Source organism: Hyperolius riggenbachi, chromosome 6, assembly GCF_040937935.1.
Source record: "Hyperolius riggenbachi isolate aHypRig1 chromosome 6, aHypRig1.pri, whole genome shotgun sequence".
NCBI lineage: Eukaryota > Metazoa > Chordata > Amphibia > Anura > Hyperoliidae > Hyperolius > Hyperolius riggenbachi.
Genome location: NC_090651.1, coordinates 266,073,341 through 266,091,109, shown reverse-complemented (window position 1 = coordinate 266,091,109; position 17,769 = coordinate 266,073,341). Strand labels below are relative to the sequence as shown.

Below are 17,769 nucleotides of genomic sequence, written 5' to 3'. Positions count from 1 at the left end.
GGGAAATCCGAGTTTGCTCGGATAGTGCTATTTGGATAAAAAAAATACAAACTCCTATTCAAAAGTCGGATAGTGGAAAAAGTTTGGATTATCTGGGTAGTTCGGATAACCGAATATTGGATGAGCGCCACTGTTCACAAGCATAATAACCTTTAAATTAAAAATACATTTCTTTGTTACAGCTGATACAAATCCTAAAATAAATCTGAACGGTTTCTACTTCCTGATTCATGGAAGCAGACATATTGTTAAGAGCCTGTGCTTTCAAATGAGCTTATCTGCCATCTCTGCTGTGGCAGTCATGTGACACAGGGGAGAGGTAAAATTACAACTTGGGATTAGACACAAAGGAATAAATACATACAGAGTGTTTTTCTCTATGTTTTCCTTCTGTGCAAGAAAGAGTTCAGGTCAAATTTAACAGTTTCCAGGTAATTGGTTACTTTGAGTAGGGCAGTTTTGGTTGAGAGACTTGAGCAGAATCCAGATTGGAGATCATTGAAGTTGAACAGAGAATAATCAGTGAGATGACAGAACAGGAATGAGTCAACATGGTGCTCAAATAGTTTGGGAAAAAAGGGGAGAAGAGAGATAGGGCAGTAGTTGGACAGGGAGGAGTGTTCAAGAGAATGCTTTTTGAGTATAGACATGATGTGGTCTTGCTTAAGTGTGAAGGGAAGGTGCCTTTTGAGAAGGGTTGAAAGGGGAGGTTAAGGCAGGTGTAATGGTAGAGGAAGTGGATAGCTGAGTAATAAGGAGAGAAGGAATGGGGTCAAGGAGGCATGTAGTGGGAAATGAATTAGAGATGAGGGAGGAGACAGTGAGTTCAGATAGTGGTGATAACACAGTTAAAGGAGATATAAGGTTTGGGGTTTGTATGGAAAGGATTCTGGGTGTAGCTTTCCTGGTGTTGGTGACTTTGTCACTAAAGAAGGAGACAAACTCTTCAACTGAGAGTGGGAGGTTAGGGTGGGGACCGGAGGGAGTTGAAGAGATTAGGAAGGAAAAGTATGAGTGTCTGGCTGCTGAGAAGGCCTGGCTGAGTGTGTGTAGAGTCTCTATGTAACTCTGGAAGTGCTCAGGTAAAAAAAAAAATCGCTAATACTGTTCAGCTACTCGGGAGCAGAGTTTCAGACAAGACAAGAGCTTGTAAGAAATTCTGATCGGGGCAACACTCTAGCGTGACCATAATGCACCCGCATGAGTATGTGTGAGAAACTACATGCTACTGTGCAGGAGTGGCTGTGCTCGTGTGACTGTAGCACAGCTGCGCTTTTACCAGAAGAAGCATGGCCTCGATCAGCTGAAGAGTCCTGTCAGCAAGGATTGGAGGACAGATTGGAAAGCCTCTGAAAGATCCAAACATGTTCCTATCCTTAGGTAAGTATTTACATTGTACATTAACAATGCCTTGGGCTCTGTTTAAGAGCTGAAAGTCAAAGATCAGATTTTACAGTGGGACATCTGTGGGGAAGAATTATGAAGTGCCATAACATCTGCGTAAAATGAATTATCAGGTGCAAAGTTGCTTAAACAATATGCAAATGATTTTTTTTTAAAGTTATCAAGGTGAAACTGTTATCCTCTAATTAAACAACTCCTCTATTACATTACCTCATTAAATGCCTGCTGCCAAAGCTAAGGCACAAAGCAAATTAACAATACATGCAAACACCTTTTGTGGTGGGCCTTAACTTTGAAACTGTGCCTTTGTTTGAAGGCACAGTAAAATGTTTATTTACACCATTAGCTGTACCCATAATATGGTTTGCTTAAATTTATATTCTCTCATACTGCACCTTTTTCAGTTTATGTGCTTCAGTTCCATTAGATATAACCATTCTAATCTCACTTTAGAGTGCACACTCAAACACGCACCACCTTATAGACCCGACCCAACACACACATACACACACACACACTCATGCACACACATACGGCACACATACCACACAGCACACACACATACACACTTAAATACACACACCACACATACACACACACACACACACTCACGCACACACATATATGGCACACATACCACACAGCACACATACATACACACGTAAATACACACACCACACATACACACACACTACAGTAACTCATGCATACACACATGCACATATTTGCACACATGCATACACACATGCACACCACACAAACATTGACACACACACACACACACACACACACACACACACACACACACACACACACACACACACACACACACACACACACTGTTGCTTGACAGTTAGCTCCAAGGACCTTACATTGCATGTAAAATCAATGTGGATGAGACTCATCACATCTCATTTCTCCACACTAAGCAATAATTCAACTGAGTTTTGCACTGAGAAGGGTTGCTTCTGTCTGGATTTGAACCAGTTATCTCTTTTTAGCCTCAAGAGTAATCTGATCTGCTCTTGTTATTGCATGTACAATATGCCATCCCCCTCACTGCTTTTATCCACAGGGCTATATTGTAAAGCTAATGAAGGCTGAGGGGAGTGCATTGGGTATAACCTGCGATCTGCTGCTGTTGCTGATGAGATAAATACAGCAACAGTAGGAATATCCTGGATTAATTAATAGAGCATTGCAAAGAAAAATGAAGATGGGCAGTGTGCTGTAACCTACAGCAAGACATCAAATGTTAATGAGAATCATCTGGAAAAAAAAACTGGTTAGTGTTGTTTATTAGACTCAGTGGGCATTTCATACAGTGGTCTTTCCATTGCTATGTCAATGTGTGGTCTAATAATATAAATTACATTTCTATAACTACACTAATAAATAAGTTGAAGTATTAGTGAAATAGCATGCATTTGCTGGCTCTGCTTTAAAATGACAGATTCTGTCCAAGAACAAATAAATATATTAAGGACATCACAATTATACACAATGTAAAGTGTAAAACAATATTGTGAGTGAGAGCAATAGTCTGCACTAGGAAGGGGGGGGGGGGGGGAACGGGAGGCAGCGGGGGCTGGAGCAGCGTTTCTAGACAAGAAGAACAATTGTTCACATTCACTATAAAAAGCTAGGAGTTGATTCTCAGATGAAGCTCATGAACAGTAAAAATATCTCCATAAGCAGAAATCTCTTATTCAGAAGAGGATGTGCAGGAGAGGAATGTGCTGCTGTGCTTACAGCCTGTACACTGAGCAAGAGGAAGCACAAGTAACGCAATTCCTGCGCATTTGTATACAAGAATACATGCGATTATAAGAGAGAGGGCGAGATAAGTAAATTAAGTAAGTGAAGTGCCTGGTGCTGAGGCTGTTGGAGTCTTGCTCCGCCTTCTTACCTGAGAACTCCAGTCCGTGCTTTAATGCTGAATATCCACTCTCTCTATAGCACTGACAGCAGAAGATCGCTGGAGCTGTCCAGACCCCAGTGCTGAATTATCATTCTCCTGAATGCAAGGCGTTCGCTGGGAGCTGTCCAGACCCCAGTGCTGAATTATCATTCTCCTCAATGTAAGACGTTCGCTGGGAGCTGTCCGGACCTCTGTGCTGAATATCTAGTCACTTTCTCATAGTAGACTATCGCGCTTCCTCCTTTCACTGAAGCTGGGAAGCACTCTCACTGCTTTCTATGTAGACCCTGTTGACTTCAGTGCTGGCTTCTCCTCATCGTGATTTTGTTTTCAGTTCAGCATTAGCAAGCTTATTAGCACTCCAAAGAATCAAGAAACGAACACAAATCCTAATTGGCTGTTAGATACTCTTAAAGAAGCAAACGCTGGAACTTTGACTCATCTTGACAGAGACAAACTTTCCTGAGCTGATACATGCCTGATCCTTTATTCCGGCTGTTAAGGATTCTTTATTCCTGATACGCAGGGTTCATGTATTCAAACTGGAAAGGTTAGTGAGCTTAATGCAGTGATTTGTGAAAAACTGCTGTGCATGCAACTCATCTGTTGCTTGCCACTATATCCTTCTGGTGGCCAACTGCAACTACGGACTGAAAAGGCAATTGCTGGTCAACTCCCAGTTCAGAGACAGTGTTTTCTTCTTCTTAGGTGCAGTCAATTATTGGCGAACTGAGGACCCTTAAAAAAACAGCTATCAAAACTGCTTCCTCACACATAACTGTTGTAGAAACGACTGCTTTCTGCTCTGAATATGGAAACTCCCTAGAACTTGACACCTCAGAAAGTAGTGTGGATCTAGGAGTCTCTCCCTTGAAATGCACCAGTTCTTCTGATTCTTATGGCTTGAAGGTAAGACAGCAGATTTTAATATATAAATGAACCTGTATCTAAACAAGTCAGCATTCAAACTGTAGAACTGGCTATGATGCAAAAGACCATTATGTAATGTTTATATGAAGCCTCTTACAATATTTCTATCGCTAGACACACTTTAGGCAGAAATGCATATACATTGAACCGCATGTATTAAACTCTTATGCTTTACTCCTTTGGCCAGGAGCAGTGATGTACTATATTAGTTGTAGTATCAATAAAGCAAAGTGAAAGGACATTCCTGGTTGTACTTGCCTTTAAGAAGTATATGTAAACACAGATAGCTGGTAGGTAGCTAGAGAGAAAGACAGAGCAATTACAAATCAAAATGTACCAGCTGGACATCACTACAACATAGTGCTAGGGTTAATGCTGCTAGGGTTAATTTCCACAGTGATGGTGACCTTTTCCAAAGCCTCTGTTAAAACAGTGACTGTGAGAAATGTTTCCTATAAATTTGTGCTGGGCAGTTTAGTCCCTGAGCAGCAGCAGACCTGTCATCACAAGCTGCATTTAACTCTTTACCATCCAGAGCCCACTGGCAAAAGGAGCCCTGCTCTAATGTTCATTATTATCTGCATGCTGAGGTCTGTGAGATCTGATAAACTAATACTTTCCTTTAAAAATAATGAATGATTTGGCATGTTAATTAGCCAAATGGATTATTCAAAAGGTAGAATGCTTATAGATTATTTTTGTTTATGTTTGACATAGGTCCAGACTCCACATGACCTAACGTTGCACTTAGTAGGTAAGGGTCAGGCAGGGATTACAGAGATTTAGCACACTCTGTATGGAATGAAACAGTTGTTTCTTGTGTTTGAAATGTGTGTGTTTAATCAATTTAGGAAGAAAAGCATTCTGAATGAAATTACTGTTATGGGGTTGTACTCTTCAGCAGTCTGCCTAAGAGGGAAAAAGTAGTAATTAAAGTGCAATTACTCACAGCAACCAACCATAATTCCATTTTTACTCCTCTAAAATAATAACCTGGAATGGGCTTGATGTTATGGGTTATTGTGAGCAGACCACCATTACTGTCTCCATCACTGAATAATTACAGAAAAAAAAATGTCTTATGATGACACACTTACACTTCCATAAAAGTGATACAGGCTTCATGTCTGTGTATTGTACAAACACACGCTCAGTCTATTCTATCTAGTCTAAAATTAAATTGTAGGCTTAACCTAATGGGAATTCTATATAGAAGATATAGAAGATAAAATTACTGGTTCACTGTTCAGTGGAGCCCTACATTATTTTTATTTATTGATCAGTTGACTAAGTATCAATAGCTTGAAGGACATATCCTGAATTTATTTTAAACCACTGATATAGTCAGTGTCTTCTATGCTGAACTTGCTCTTCCATAAGGTATATGGTAGGTGTATTACTTCCCACCAAAGATGAAGCCAAGCCACATATAAAAAAAATATGATCAACATTTCCTCAAGGCCGACCATCAACTTTTTCACTAAGTGACAGTAACTCACTTATTGTCTTTAAAAAAAAAAGATCCCATTTTCCATTTTATTGATATGGATAAGAGCTTACCAGGCAGTAGAAACCTACATGTAGAAGTATTTTTACGATAATTACTACAGCACCACTTTTTGTTTCCCGTGAAAGGCATTCACAAAAATTACTGCAAAAACAAGTCCCAGAATGTTATAATAATATGCCTGAGGAAAATATTCTAGGGTTTGTAGTTATTTAGTACATCCCGGAATGTCAACGTGACCAAGCATCTTTCAAGATGCCAAACGATTGTCGTTCGTCTGTATAGTGCCTGATGAGCCCACCTCCTCTCCCACTGTCTCCACGGGGTTTGAGACGCTAATATCTTAGCTGTGGCAGTCTGTATTACATGTTTATCAGATCGGCTTCAATAAACATTTGCACTGAAGGTGCCAGCCTTTCTTGCTTTTCTTTCTGGTCATACTGTATCATATTCTCTTATTATATTATATGATAATTACATGATTGAATACACATCATTGGAACATTTTGCTTAGTAGGATAACCATATTAGTATGCTCAGTACTTAGGAGCTAGGTAGTTAATAGTAGTGATAGACTCTGGCTAATTTGGCATAGCCTGAATTTTTATATAATTGCACAAACATTTTATCTAAATTTAGCTAATCTTAATTCTTCTAAAGTGAGCAGGTTTCCCTTGACCTGTATTATCACAAAACTATTTGCAGTTCACCTTAACAGCTGTTCTAACCAATATTCTCTTAACTCTAACACCCCAACCCTAATTCTGCTAACTTTTTTTCTCCTAATCCTAACTCTTGGCCTTGGAAAATTGGGATTGGGAGAGTTAGTACTTCACAATTTGTTTAGGAGAGTTGAGGATTGGTTTAAGGAGAATTTGTAGACCATCAGGAAAATTTCACCTAGACAGCATCAACACCTTACTGAGACAATGGACATTGCTGGATATCTAATGGGTTTGATTGTAATGCCAATGCCTTTAACTTGTTAAAATCACAAGCAAAGGTTTATTTTATTAGTTGTAAAATATCAAAATTGAACTAAACAGGCAAATACTTTGAGAATTCCACTTGTGTATTCATGACAAATCTCCCAATTAAAAAAATATGTCAATTTGGACATGCCTGCAATTAATTTTGAAAGTCCACCCTATTGGTTACCTGGCACCCAAGTTCAAATCCTAACGAGAACACCTTATGCAATAAGTTGGTATGCTGTCCCTATTTTTGAATGGCTTTTCCCTGAATGTCACTTTTGATCTCAGAACATGGAAGAGCTGTTACATGCAATATATTATGAACTTCTTCGAGGAAAACACATAGTGAAAGTGAAGTGAGTTGTTCAATGTTCACTTTAAAACATTTAAAGAATGATAGTGCCTTATAAATACAATGAAGAGATTTAGACTTTATGTGTGGGTAATAAGTAAGAGATCCATGTTGTTGTGTTTTTATACCTTGACTCATGGTGTTCTTATTTATGTGCTCAAAGTCATAATCAATATGTTAAACCTTAATTTGTGTTAGCTTTTGTGGTCAATGACCAAAATATTTATGTGAAGTTGTTATCACAGAAGCCTTAAGCTACCTTTAGGATATTTACTTGTGGAGTACTTGAAACTTGGATTTAGTCACTGTTCCTTACTTTGTAAAAGGTTTGGCAAGTGAAGAATGTCTTATTGATATGTGATGTGGTTTATGAATCTTAAATACAAATACAGATAAAACCGTTTTCCTACAGAGTTATTAACCTTTGTGGGACTAAGTACTTAGATTTGTCCTATTTTCAGAGCCATCCACTCAAAACTAAGACCTAGATGTAGTGGAGGAAGAAGCTGAAAGGTGGTATATTGATATAATCTGGCTTAGTGTGACATTGCTTACAAATTTGGGTGCAATCATATCTTATTCGGACAGTAAACATTTGCAATGTGCAGGAAATGCAAGCTACTATGACTTCCTGCACATCAGCAGCCATGCCCATGTTCAAATAGTGTGATCTATGGCAATTAACAGAAAAGCATGCATGGGTGTGCATAATTTCCTTATTCGCTGCTACAGATTACACTGTCTGATGAGCATACCATTTACATCATTTATCAAAGACGTGTGGTGGCCCTGAAGTGCAATCCATCTTTCTTTATTTTGTATTTAGAGCAACATGCATGCATGTGCATGTACTCATGTGCAATGTGTTAAAAATGTGGAAAAAAAAGGTAAAAAGTAAAACACGGTACCGCTCGATCCTCATCATTATTATTGTTATGGCTAGCCATATGAGTACAGGCATGAGCTAATTTGGATGTTGGGTATTACTGACAGACCAGCAATGGTGCATATTACCAATATTCTATGATCAGCTTGCCTGATTCCTAACCCTAACCCCAAAAAAGTAAACCTCTATCTACAAGCTTAACTCTAAACCCTTCACCAAACCCCTCACCAAAACAAAACCCCTCACCAAAACAAACCCCTATCCTTGTGCCTGACACTAACCCTCTACCATAGCAAACTTTTAATATTGACTTAACACTAGACCTCTTACTAAAAGCTAAGTCCTTCTTAAATGCCATACCCAGAACCTCATCTCCCCGACTATTAAATCTATCCACACTCAACTCTTTCCCCTAACACTTACCTTCCTAAGACTACCTACCACACTGCCCAGAGCTCAGTGTTGTCATACCCATGCCCCAGTACCAAGATCTAGAGCTCCCTAATGATGTTTGTATTTCCTGCAACCGATATCTTGAGCTCATCAATATTATAGCTGAACACCAGCACCGATGTCCAAAGCTCGACTATACCATAGCCAATCCCCTGTGCTCATTTCCAGAGCGCAGCTATATAATAACCAAGCCCCAGTGCTGGTAACCACTATCTGAAGCTCCCAGCAATAAGTAGCAAAGCCTCGACAACTGCCGCATAAGCCCCATTTTGGCTTAAAGGCTCAGTGGCAGTGCCTGATTCCCAAATCATTTGGGGATATATTGCAAGGAAATATGGATCCATATGGATGCTTGGTTAGGCATTCAATTAATTGCATTTTTGCATCAGGCTTATGATTTTTATTGCTCCAGACAAGTGGAAAAATAGGAAGCCTTGATGACAAATTAAAATATCTCAAAGTCAGGGTTCCCAGTCAGTGTGTGGCAGGAATGCAGCTGAAATAGATGGAGCAGGCATTCTTCATGCAAGCTGGAAGAAAGACAGGAGAAAAAAGTGTATATACTACCCACACACACTGGCTCAGCCACCCTGGCCATTCCCCCGATGGCATAAGGGATAAGGGCTTAATAAGTATTAAGAAAGGGGTGGCAAATTAAAGATTTATTTGTCAAGGAGTCATCATGTGTTAAATGGAGAGAAACCAGATTTCTACTGTTCCTAGGGCTATTGTCTTGAAAAGTGCCAACTCTGTTTTGGATTACCATACTGTGATTGAGAGGAATGAAGGAAACTTCAGTGGGTGCAGTCTGTACTACACTTTCTGGCAAGAAAAAAACAGCTCTGTTCCAATAGGTATAGTGTGTGATATGCAGGGACAACTGACAGAGCATATACAACATTGTCTGACATTCCAAAATTGCACTGCTTTACGTGTCTTTGCCCACAGTGTAGTGCTTCCACAATCAACATTATTAATTGGAGTAAGAACTGCAGTAGCAATGCAGGTGTTGTGGATTGCTATAAAACATTTGGCCACCTGTGTTACATAATGTGCAAAGCTACGTGTTTTCATTTCCTACAAAAATGTACGCTATCCAGGTTGTCTCTTATTTACATCGTCTGCCATGCTTGGAAATAAATGATATCTCTAGATAGAAATGTAAGAAGGATTTACATTTTAATTGCAAAGAATACAAGTGGAAAAGTAAAACATTTTACCAGTGTATGGATAGAAGAAACCTGGTCCTTTAACAGGTATGAATTAATAAAGTGTGCAGTTATAATACAGTTTTATAGAAGTCAAAACTAGAGGTGGTCAAGCAACTTAAAAAAAAATCTGCAGACAGTTTGGGTTATGCATGGATTTAGTATAGTGAGTATAGTGAGTAGGGGCATCAAACCAAACAAGTAATATACTGGTCATGTGATTATTTTGGATTTGCAATGTTTTCAACAGTGTTTTGGTGCATCACCCCTATCAATCATCACCTAATTAATATCTCAAATGCTACCCTTCCTAATCCTAATCCAATCCTTCAGCCAAACTCTTTCCTTATCATAACTCCCCCAATGCTGGCTCTTTTTTGGTGCCTTGGCCTAACCTTCACCTTCCCAAAGTTCAAACCCCTTTCATATCTTACACTTGCAGCCCTAAGAACTACTCCTAAAATACATTTCCAAAATAATAACCCTCCTAATCGGCTCACATTACCTGAATACTTGCCCTCCCTTGTTCTATTTAGTTTCAGCATACAAATCCCTTAGGGTCCTTTTACACTTAATCAGTTGCTCTCAGTTATAACTAAAAGAAAACTGACCTTCAAAGTAATGTCCATGTTTTCCTATAGCACCTTTCACACTTAACATGTTTTAACTGAAATCTTCTTCTCAATGCACTTCTATGGAAAAAAAAAACGCATACCAAAGCCCACTAACGCATACTAATGCATACTAAAGGTAGCCATACACCGGTCGATTTGCCATCAGATCCGACCAACAGATAGATCCCTCTCTGATCGAATCTGATCAGAGAGGGATCATATGGCTGCCTTTACTGCAAACAGATTGTGAATCGATTTCAGCATGAAACCGATCACAATCTGTGAAGCTGCCGCCGCCCCCCGGGCCCTTCCCCCGCATACATTACCTGCTCCGGCCGGCGCGTGTCCCCTGGTCTCCGCTGTCTTCTTCTCCGTGTCCGGCTCCAGCCTCACTGAACTTCCTGCCAGGGAAGTTTAAACAGTAGAGGGCACTCTACTGTTTAAACTTTCTGCCGGGACAGGAAGTTCAGTGAAGCTGGAGGAGCCGAGTACGGAGAAGGGACAGCGGAGAGAGCTGGGACACGCGCCGGCTGGAGCAGGTAATGTATTGCCGCTAGCGTCGGTCATCAGGCATTCGAACGCCGCTATCGATGCACTCCTGACCCGCAGGCGATCAAGCAAAATTTTCCACATGGACGTATCGATGGGAATCAACGGGAACGATTGATTTTTTATGGAAATTGATCGTTCTGTCAGCGTTCGTTTTCACAACGATTTCACAGCAGATTCGATCACAGTGATCGAATCTGCTGTATATCGGTGGGAGAATCGTTAGGTGTATGGGCCCCTTAACACACACTAACGCATTCCAACTGATTAAGTGTAAACGGGGCCTAATGCTCATCTCTACATCTTGCCAATAACAGTGTTACTGGACCAGGCACTTGCTGGCACCTCCCATAATAGTTCTAATAGGCTTTGAGCAATCCACCCAAATGTATCAAGAGAGTGTGCAGACAAATCACCTCTTTCCACAGTTTACCCATTATACACTAATGGGTAAACTGTGGAAAGAAGTGATTTGTCTGCACACTCTCTTGATACATTTGGGTGGATTGCTGATGTTTATGAAAAAATGCTCATAATTAACAAACATTGCCATTATGGACTTTCATGGACTTAAAATGTTTGTTTCATTAAAATAAAACAAAATATAACCGGTTGTGTTTTGCTAATTTCTGCTATCAGTTAAAGGATCCCAGAGCCCAAATGAAGATGAGATACGGGGGGAACAGGCATGTATGGTGAGCTGTCCTGATGCTCACCGTGACCCGAAGCCGACCAGAAGGTGAGGCCAGGAGGGCACTACAGGTACCGGAGGGGGCAGAAGGAGAGCGGGGGGAGCACTGAGCATCAGGACAGCTCACCATACGTTTCTTATCTTCATTAACAAATGTTTACAGCCTTCACCTAGAGAGTGTTGCATTAAAGTTACAAATTAGTGTTTGCACACCTGCAGAAGAACTTATTTTAATCAAACCTACAATAGCCTAGATTTATAAATAAAGATTCTAGTTGTGAATGCATGGTAATGACTGTAATCACACAGCAATTCATTTATACATCTTTAGCAACTCTCTGCTCTTTTGTGGTTCAGGAAAAGGGAGGGAACATTTGCCCCTTAGTAGCTGTCAATAAAAACAAGCCTGCTGATATTTGTTGGATCAGGTATGTTATGTACTCTGCTGTTGTCCTTTGCTCTCCAGCAGTAGTAAATCATGCCCAGAGTGTTAAAAAAGTATACCATACAGAATGTCACTGATATATGAGCAGTTTTGTAATTTCATACAATTAAAAACTACATTGCTTTGTATAATCCACAGCCAACCAGTTTCTAGATATTGTATACCAGTAAATTCAATACTGGCTCTCTTGGTGAAGCCACACTCAATGGCTAACTATCCAATCAAGAATAGTTAGGCGTGCAAAAGATCCTATCTTGGACACCACAGGTTACGTCTATGCCAGTAAATTCAATGCATTATTTATTGCAAAAAAAAAACAAAAAAAACTTAATACATTCCTATGCATGTTGACAACAATTTGGCCTTGCATTCATAAATGAAAAAGATTAATGAGGCAAGATAAAGTCTATTTAACTATTTTTTTTCTTTAGCTGCACTTAAATGTTTTATTTGTCATTCAACTAATGGAAAAAGACAGGAAGCTCCTGGAGAGTTGTATTGCTGCAGAGAATTGTCCCTCATGTCCTGTCTCTGATACCACCAATAGAACTTTGTAGCTTTTTATGAAAACTGGTAGTGGTAGCTATGAAAATTTGTAGTCACAGGAAAAACAAAAAAAAACTAGTCAGAGATTCTAATTCTTCTCTGCTGGAAGAAAAATATTGCTGTTTATCTCTCTTGTAAAGATATCTCCACTCCCTGTCGAAACTGGAAATTGAGGACAAAGCACAACAATAAGCATCCACAAGAGAGTCTTTCCGTACCAATAATAACATAATAAATACATTATCCGCCCCCTGAAGTTAGTTATTATAATACTAATAATTCTGGACAAAAATAGATGGATTGCTGCTCAGTACTTCATCGACAGAACATCTTATGCTGTACATGAAAGCTGAATCTGGACCTGGAAACACTTGCCTTCTCATATTTAACATGGTGTTGGTATTATTTTAAGGCTGGAGAACAATTTTAAATTTAGCATCTCCTTTTCTTCCCAAACTCCCACAATATAAAAGTGTCCTTATTCATTACCATAAGGAAAATAAGAAGACAGAGCCTGGAGCGTAACTAGAAATCACCGGGCCCCCCTGCAAAAATTTGGATGCCCCCCCTCTCTGGGACCCACTCAAGGCCATTTTGGGGAGCAGTAGGGGTCGCGGAATGAGGGGAAAGCGTGTCCACAAATCAGCGGGGAGGGACAGTCCCCCCTCCCTCACCTCGGGCTCTCCCCTTAGCCCGCTCCCCTCCTGGATCAATCATCAGTGGCAGCAGGCGGCGGGAAGGAACACATACCTCCATCTGCTATGGAGGTCTATCTCTAAGTGCTACACACTACTTCCTGTTTAAACAGGAAGTAGCATCAGACACTTAGAGATCGGAACCTCCATTGCGTGGATGGAGGTATGTGTTCCTGCCTGCTGACACTGATGATTGATGCAGGAGGGGAGCGGGCTGAGGGGAGAGCCTGAGGTGAGGGAGTGGGGACTGTTCCACCTCCCCGTCAATGTGTGGCCACCCTTTCCCCTCATGCTGCGACCTCTCCTGCCCACCAAAACAGCCCCCCCTCCCGAGGGTGCAGGGGCTGCATCCCCTATAGTTACACCAGTGGACATAGCTGAAAAAAATCACTGCATCCTGACTTGACCAGGCCACCTCAAATTCAGAGTGCTTTTGTAGTGATTCATTTTGGAGTGTCATTCCGTTTAACTTCCTACTTATAACCTGATGTCTATTTTCTTTGACTTTGAACCAGTCCCTTTATGTTGTTATCAATTACATTGCAACCTTAACTGGATTCAGACACATCAGCAATAACTTTTGTAAACAGACAAAACTTTTAGAGCTGTAGGATCAAGTTCTTCTTGCCATCCAGGGCCGGATTTGTACTCTTTACCGCCCAAGGCCACTGTCACCGGCCTCCCCCCTTCAGTATAGGTAGCGAGATGACCCCTGCCCCTTCCCTCCAGTATAGGCAGCCAGATGACCCCTTACCCTTTCCTCTAGTATAAGTAGCCTGATGACCCCCCCAGTATAGGTAGCCAGATGATCCCTCCCAGCTTTCCCTCCAGTATAGGTAGCCAGATGACCCCTCCCCCTTTCCCTCCAGTATAGGTAGCCAGATGACTCCCTTAATCCCACCTTCCCTCCCACCCCCTTCAGTATAGGTAAGCAGCTTGCCTTCACACCACAACAGCCATCAGTGTCACTCAGCTCGTCTACAGTGCAGAAGCTTCCTCTTTCTTTCTGTCTCCAATGCCTGCCAAATCCATATCCATCGACCACAATGCAAACGTGCACAGAGAGCAAGGTGGCTGTTGCAGAGGTGGCTAGCAGCAGAGTACCATGGTCAGGCGCTCGCCTGATCTCCCTGCGTTGCAGAATGTGCAAGCTTGCAGTTTAGCCTGCTGCTTTGGTGCCCTTGCTTCTGTGGTGCCCTGTGGTGCCCTAGGCCATGGCCTAGGCTGGCCTTGGCCTAAATCCGGCCCTTTTCCCCCACCTTCCCTCTAGTAGTGGTAGCCTGATGTTTCCTCCCGTATAGGTAGTCAGATGACCCCTCCCCCGTTCTCTCCAGTAAAGGTAGCCAGATGACTCCCTTAATCATTCCTTTTCCCACCTCCCCTTTCAGTATAAGCAGCCAGCTTGCCTTCACACCGCAGCAGCCATCAGCTCGTCTTCAGTGTAGAACCTTCCTCTTTCTTTCCATCTCCAATGCTGCCCACGTCCATACCTGCCAGCCACAATGCAAATGTGCACAGAGAGCAAGGTGGCTCCTGCATAGGTGGCTAGCAGCAGAGTACTGCGGTCAGGCACTCGCCTGATCTCCCTGCATTGCAGCATTTGCAAGCTTGCAAATGCTGCACCAGTTTAGCCTGCTGCTTTGGTGCCCTTGTTCCTGTGGTGCCCTAGGGCATGGTCTATGTGGTCTTGGCCTAAATCCGACCCTGTTGCCATCTATCATTTGTAACACCCCTACATTGTCATAGGTAGCGCAGTGGCAATTATCAGTGACAATTATTTCTCAGTGCTCTTCTTCTTCTAATAAACTTCTACTCTAAAGTCCTTAAAATACTATGAGTTACCTTTGCAAAATAAGTGATGATATATAATATAATCTGGTGTAGCCATAGGTGTGACCGAGACATCACTGCACCAGTCACAGTCCAGGAGGCAGAAGTTCATAGGCTGCTCTGCAAGCTCAACCCCAGGAAGGCCTCAGGCCCGGATGGTGTTTCATCAAACTACCTAAGGACCTGTGCGGATCAGTTGGCCCCGGTGCTCACTACCCTGTTCAGTAAGTCGCTTGAGGAAGGCACAGTCCCCTCCTGTCTCAAGAGGTCCACAATCGTACCAGTCCCCAAAAAGCCAGGCAGCACAGACCTCAACAACTTCAGACCCGTGGCCCTAACACCTACCATCATGAAGGTTCTGGAACGGCTAGTCCTCGCTCACCTCAAACGCACCACTGATGCACTGCTTGACCCACTCCAATTCGCATACAGGGCCAACAGGTCCATTGAAGATGCCATAAACGTCAGCCTTGCTTACATCATGGAGCACCTCGACAGGCCTGGCTCCTACACCAGAATCCTATTCCTGGACTTCAGCTCGGCCTTCAATACGATCTGCCCAGACATCCTGGTTGATAACCTGGCGCAGCTCGGTGTCGACCCCACACTTCGCGCATGGCTCAGGAGCTTCCTCACAGATAGGACACAACAGGTCAAGCTCGGCAACTGCTCCTCCAGCGAGAGAACCAACACAGGGGCACCTCAAGGGTGTGTACTGTCCCCGCTACTGTTCTCCATGTACACCAACAACTGCACTTCCGCCTCGGACTCCGTCAAGGTTATCAAATTTGCCGATGACACAACAATCATCGGTCTCATTGGCAGCCATGGTGAGCAAGACTACCGCGGCGAGATAGAAAGGATCTGCAATTGGTGCAAGAATAACAACCTTGTTCTCAACGCAAAAAAAAAAAGTTGAGCTGGTTGTTGATTTCAGGAGGAACCCCTCCACTCTCCCACCAGTCCACATAGGCGAGACCGAAGTCTCCAGAGTATCATCGGTCCGGTTCCTTGGCACAACCCTATCCACTGACCTGAGATGGGGTCAAAACACCATCAAAATTCAGAAGAAGGCACAACAGAGGCTATTCTTCCTGCGCCAACTTAAAAAATTTGGCATGCCTCGGGAGCTGCTGGCCAGCTTCTACACCGCTACCACAGAGTCCATACTTTGCTCCTCAGTCATCGTCTGGTATGCCAGCACAATGGCTAGTGACAGACGTAAGCTGCAAAGAATCATTAGTGAGGCAGAAAAGATCATCGGATCACCCCTACCACCTCTCGATCTCCTCCACGCGGCTAGGATGAGGAAGAGGGCCATCACGATCTCCTGCGATCCCTCCCACCCTGGCAGCCGCTTCTTTGAGCGTCTCTGGTCCGGCCGGCGCTTCCGAACCATTCCTTCCAAGACCACCAGGTGCAGGAACTCTTTCTTCCCCCAGGCAGTTCTACTGCTCAACAACACAGACTCGTGACTACTTCCAAGTCCACAATCAGCACGCTTGCCTTAGGTGCTGCTCTTCCGCCTTATAGTCTGTATCTAGCTCACGCTAACACAGCGAAGCCATCATACTGTTAATGAATGCTTGAACTCCGCCAAGGTTATCTTGTAAAGGCTGCTAGAACGTAAAATGGTAGCAATTGCAGTCGTAAAATGTACTATTGTTGTTTGTGTATCATAGCCACATATGTAATATGGACATTCTGTTACTGTGTACTTTGCCTAAGCCATGTGTACCACAAGCAATTCCGAGTACGGTACCCCCGCACTTGGCGAATAAATCCTTCTTGTATCTTGTATGTAAGTAAACCTTTAATCAATAGTTCTAGAGAGGTTTAAGAATCACTAAGTGAATCATTGGCTAAGTGTCAAAAAGCTGCATAAATGTCAATGACATACACAATATAAATCTAGACCTTCTCATCACTTTCTGAAGTGTGCAATAACAATTTGTGACAATTCAAAGGTTAAAAACTTTCAATGGTTTCATTTTTCCCTTGTAATGAGAAAGTTTAAGTTTGGTGTTAACCCTCCTGGCGGTATGAAAAATTCCTCCAGGAGGCAGTGCGGCAGTTTTTTTTTTTTTTTGTTAAATCATGTAGCGAGCCCAGGGCTCGCTACATTCGATCGCCTTCGGCGATCTCCGATCAGGAAATCCCGTTCAAAGAACGGGATTTCCTGGAGGGCTTCCCCCGTCGCCATGGCGAGGGGGCGGGATGACGTCAGCGATGTCAGCGACGTCGTGACGTCATTGGGAGTCCCGATCCACCCCTCGGCGCTGCCTGGCACTGATTGGCCAGGCAGCGCTCGGGGTCTGGGGGGGGGCCGCGCGCCGCAACGGATAGCGGCGATCGGGCGCGGGGCGGCGGCAATCGGTGTGCTGGCGCAGCTAGCAAAGTGCTAGCTGCGTCCAGCAAAAAAAAAATTAAGAAAATCCGCCGAGCAGGGCCGGAGAAAACCTCCTGCGCGGCTTACCCCGAACTACGTTCGAGGTTACTGCCAGGAAGGCTAATATTGCATTGGCATTTTTTTTCTAGTACAAGTACATGAAAAGTTGGCACCTCTCACGTTTTATAGTGATACTTTTAATGTTTTCACTTAATTTCCATTGTATTTTCCTTTAAAGAGAACCCGAGGCAGTTCCTTAGGGGCAGATGGGACACAGAGGCATGTTCACTGTCTCATGACATGCCTCTGTGTCTCCACACCGCCACTCTCTGCCTCCTGACCACCGCACTTTAGCCCCTAGATTAGCGACAGTAT

General features: G+C 42.7%; 1 protein-coding gene across 3 annotated transcripts in view; it reads left to right on the top strand.

The window, feature by feature from the left end:
- The first annotated feature begins 3,112 nt into the window (after positions 1-3,112).
- Positions 3,113-17,769, top strand: part of DRD2 (dopamine receptor D2) — a 593,536-nt gene continuing 578,879 nt past the window's right edge. For all 3 annotated transcript variants that reach the window (XM_068240780.1, XM_068240778.1, XM_068240777.1), the window contains exon 1: positions 3,113-4,234. The gene's annotated coding sequence lies outside the window, so the exon portion shown is untranslated. The remainder of the gene's footprint in view (positions 4,235-17,769) is intronic.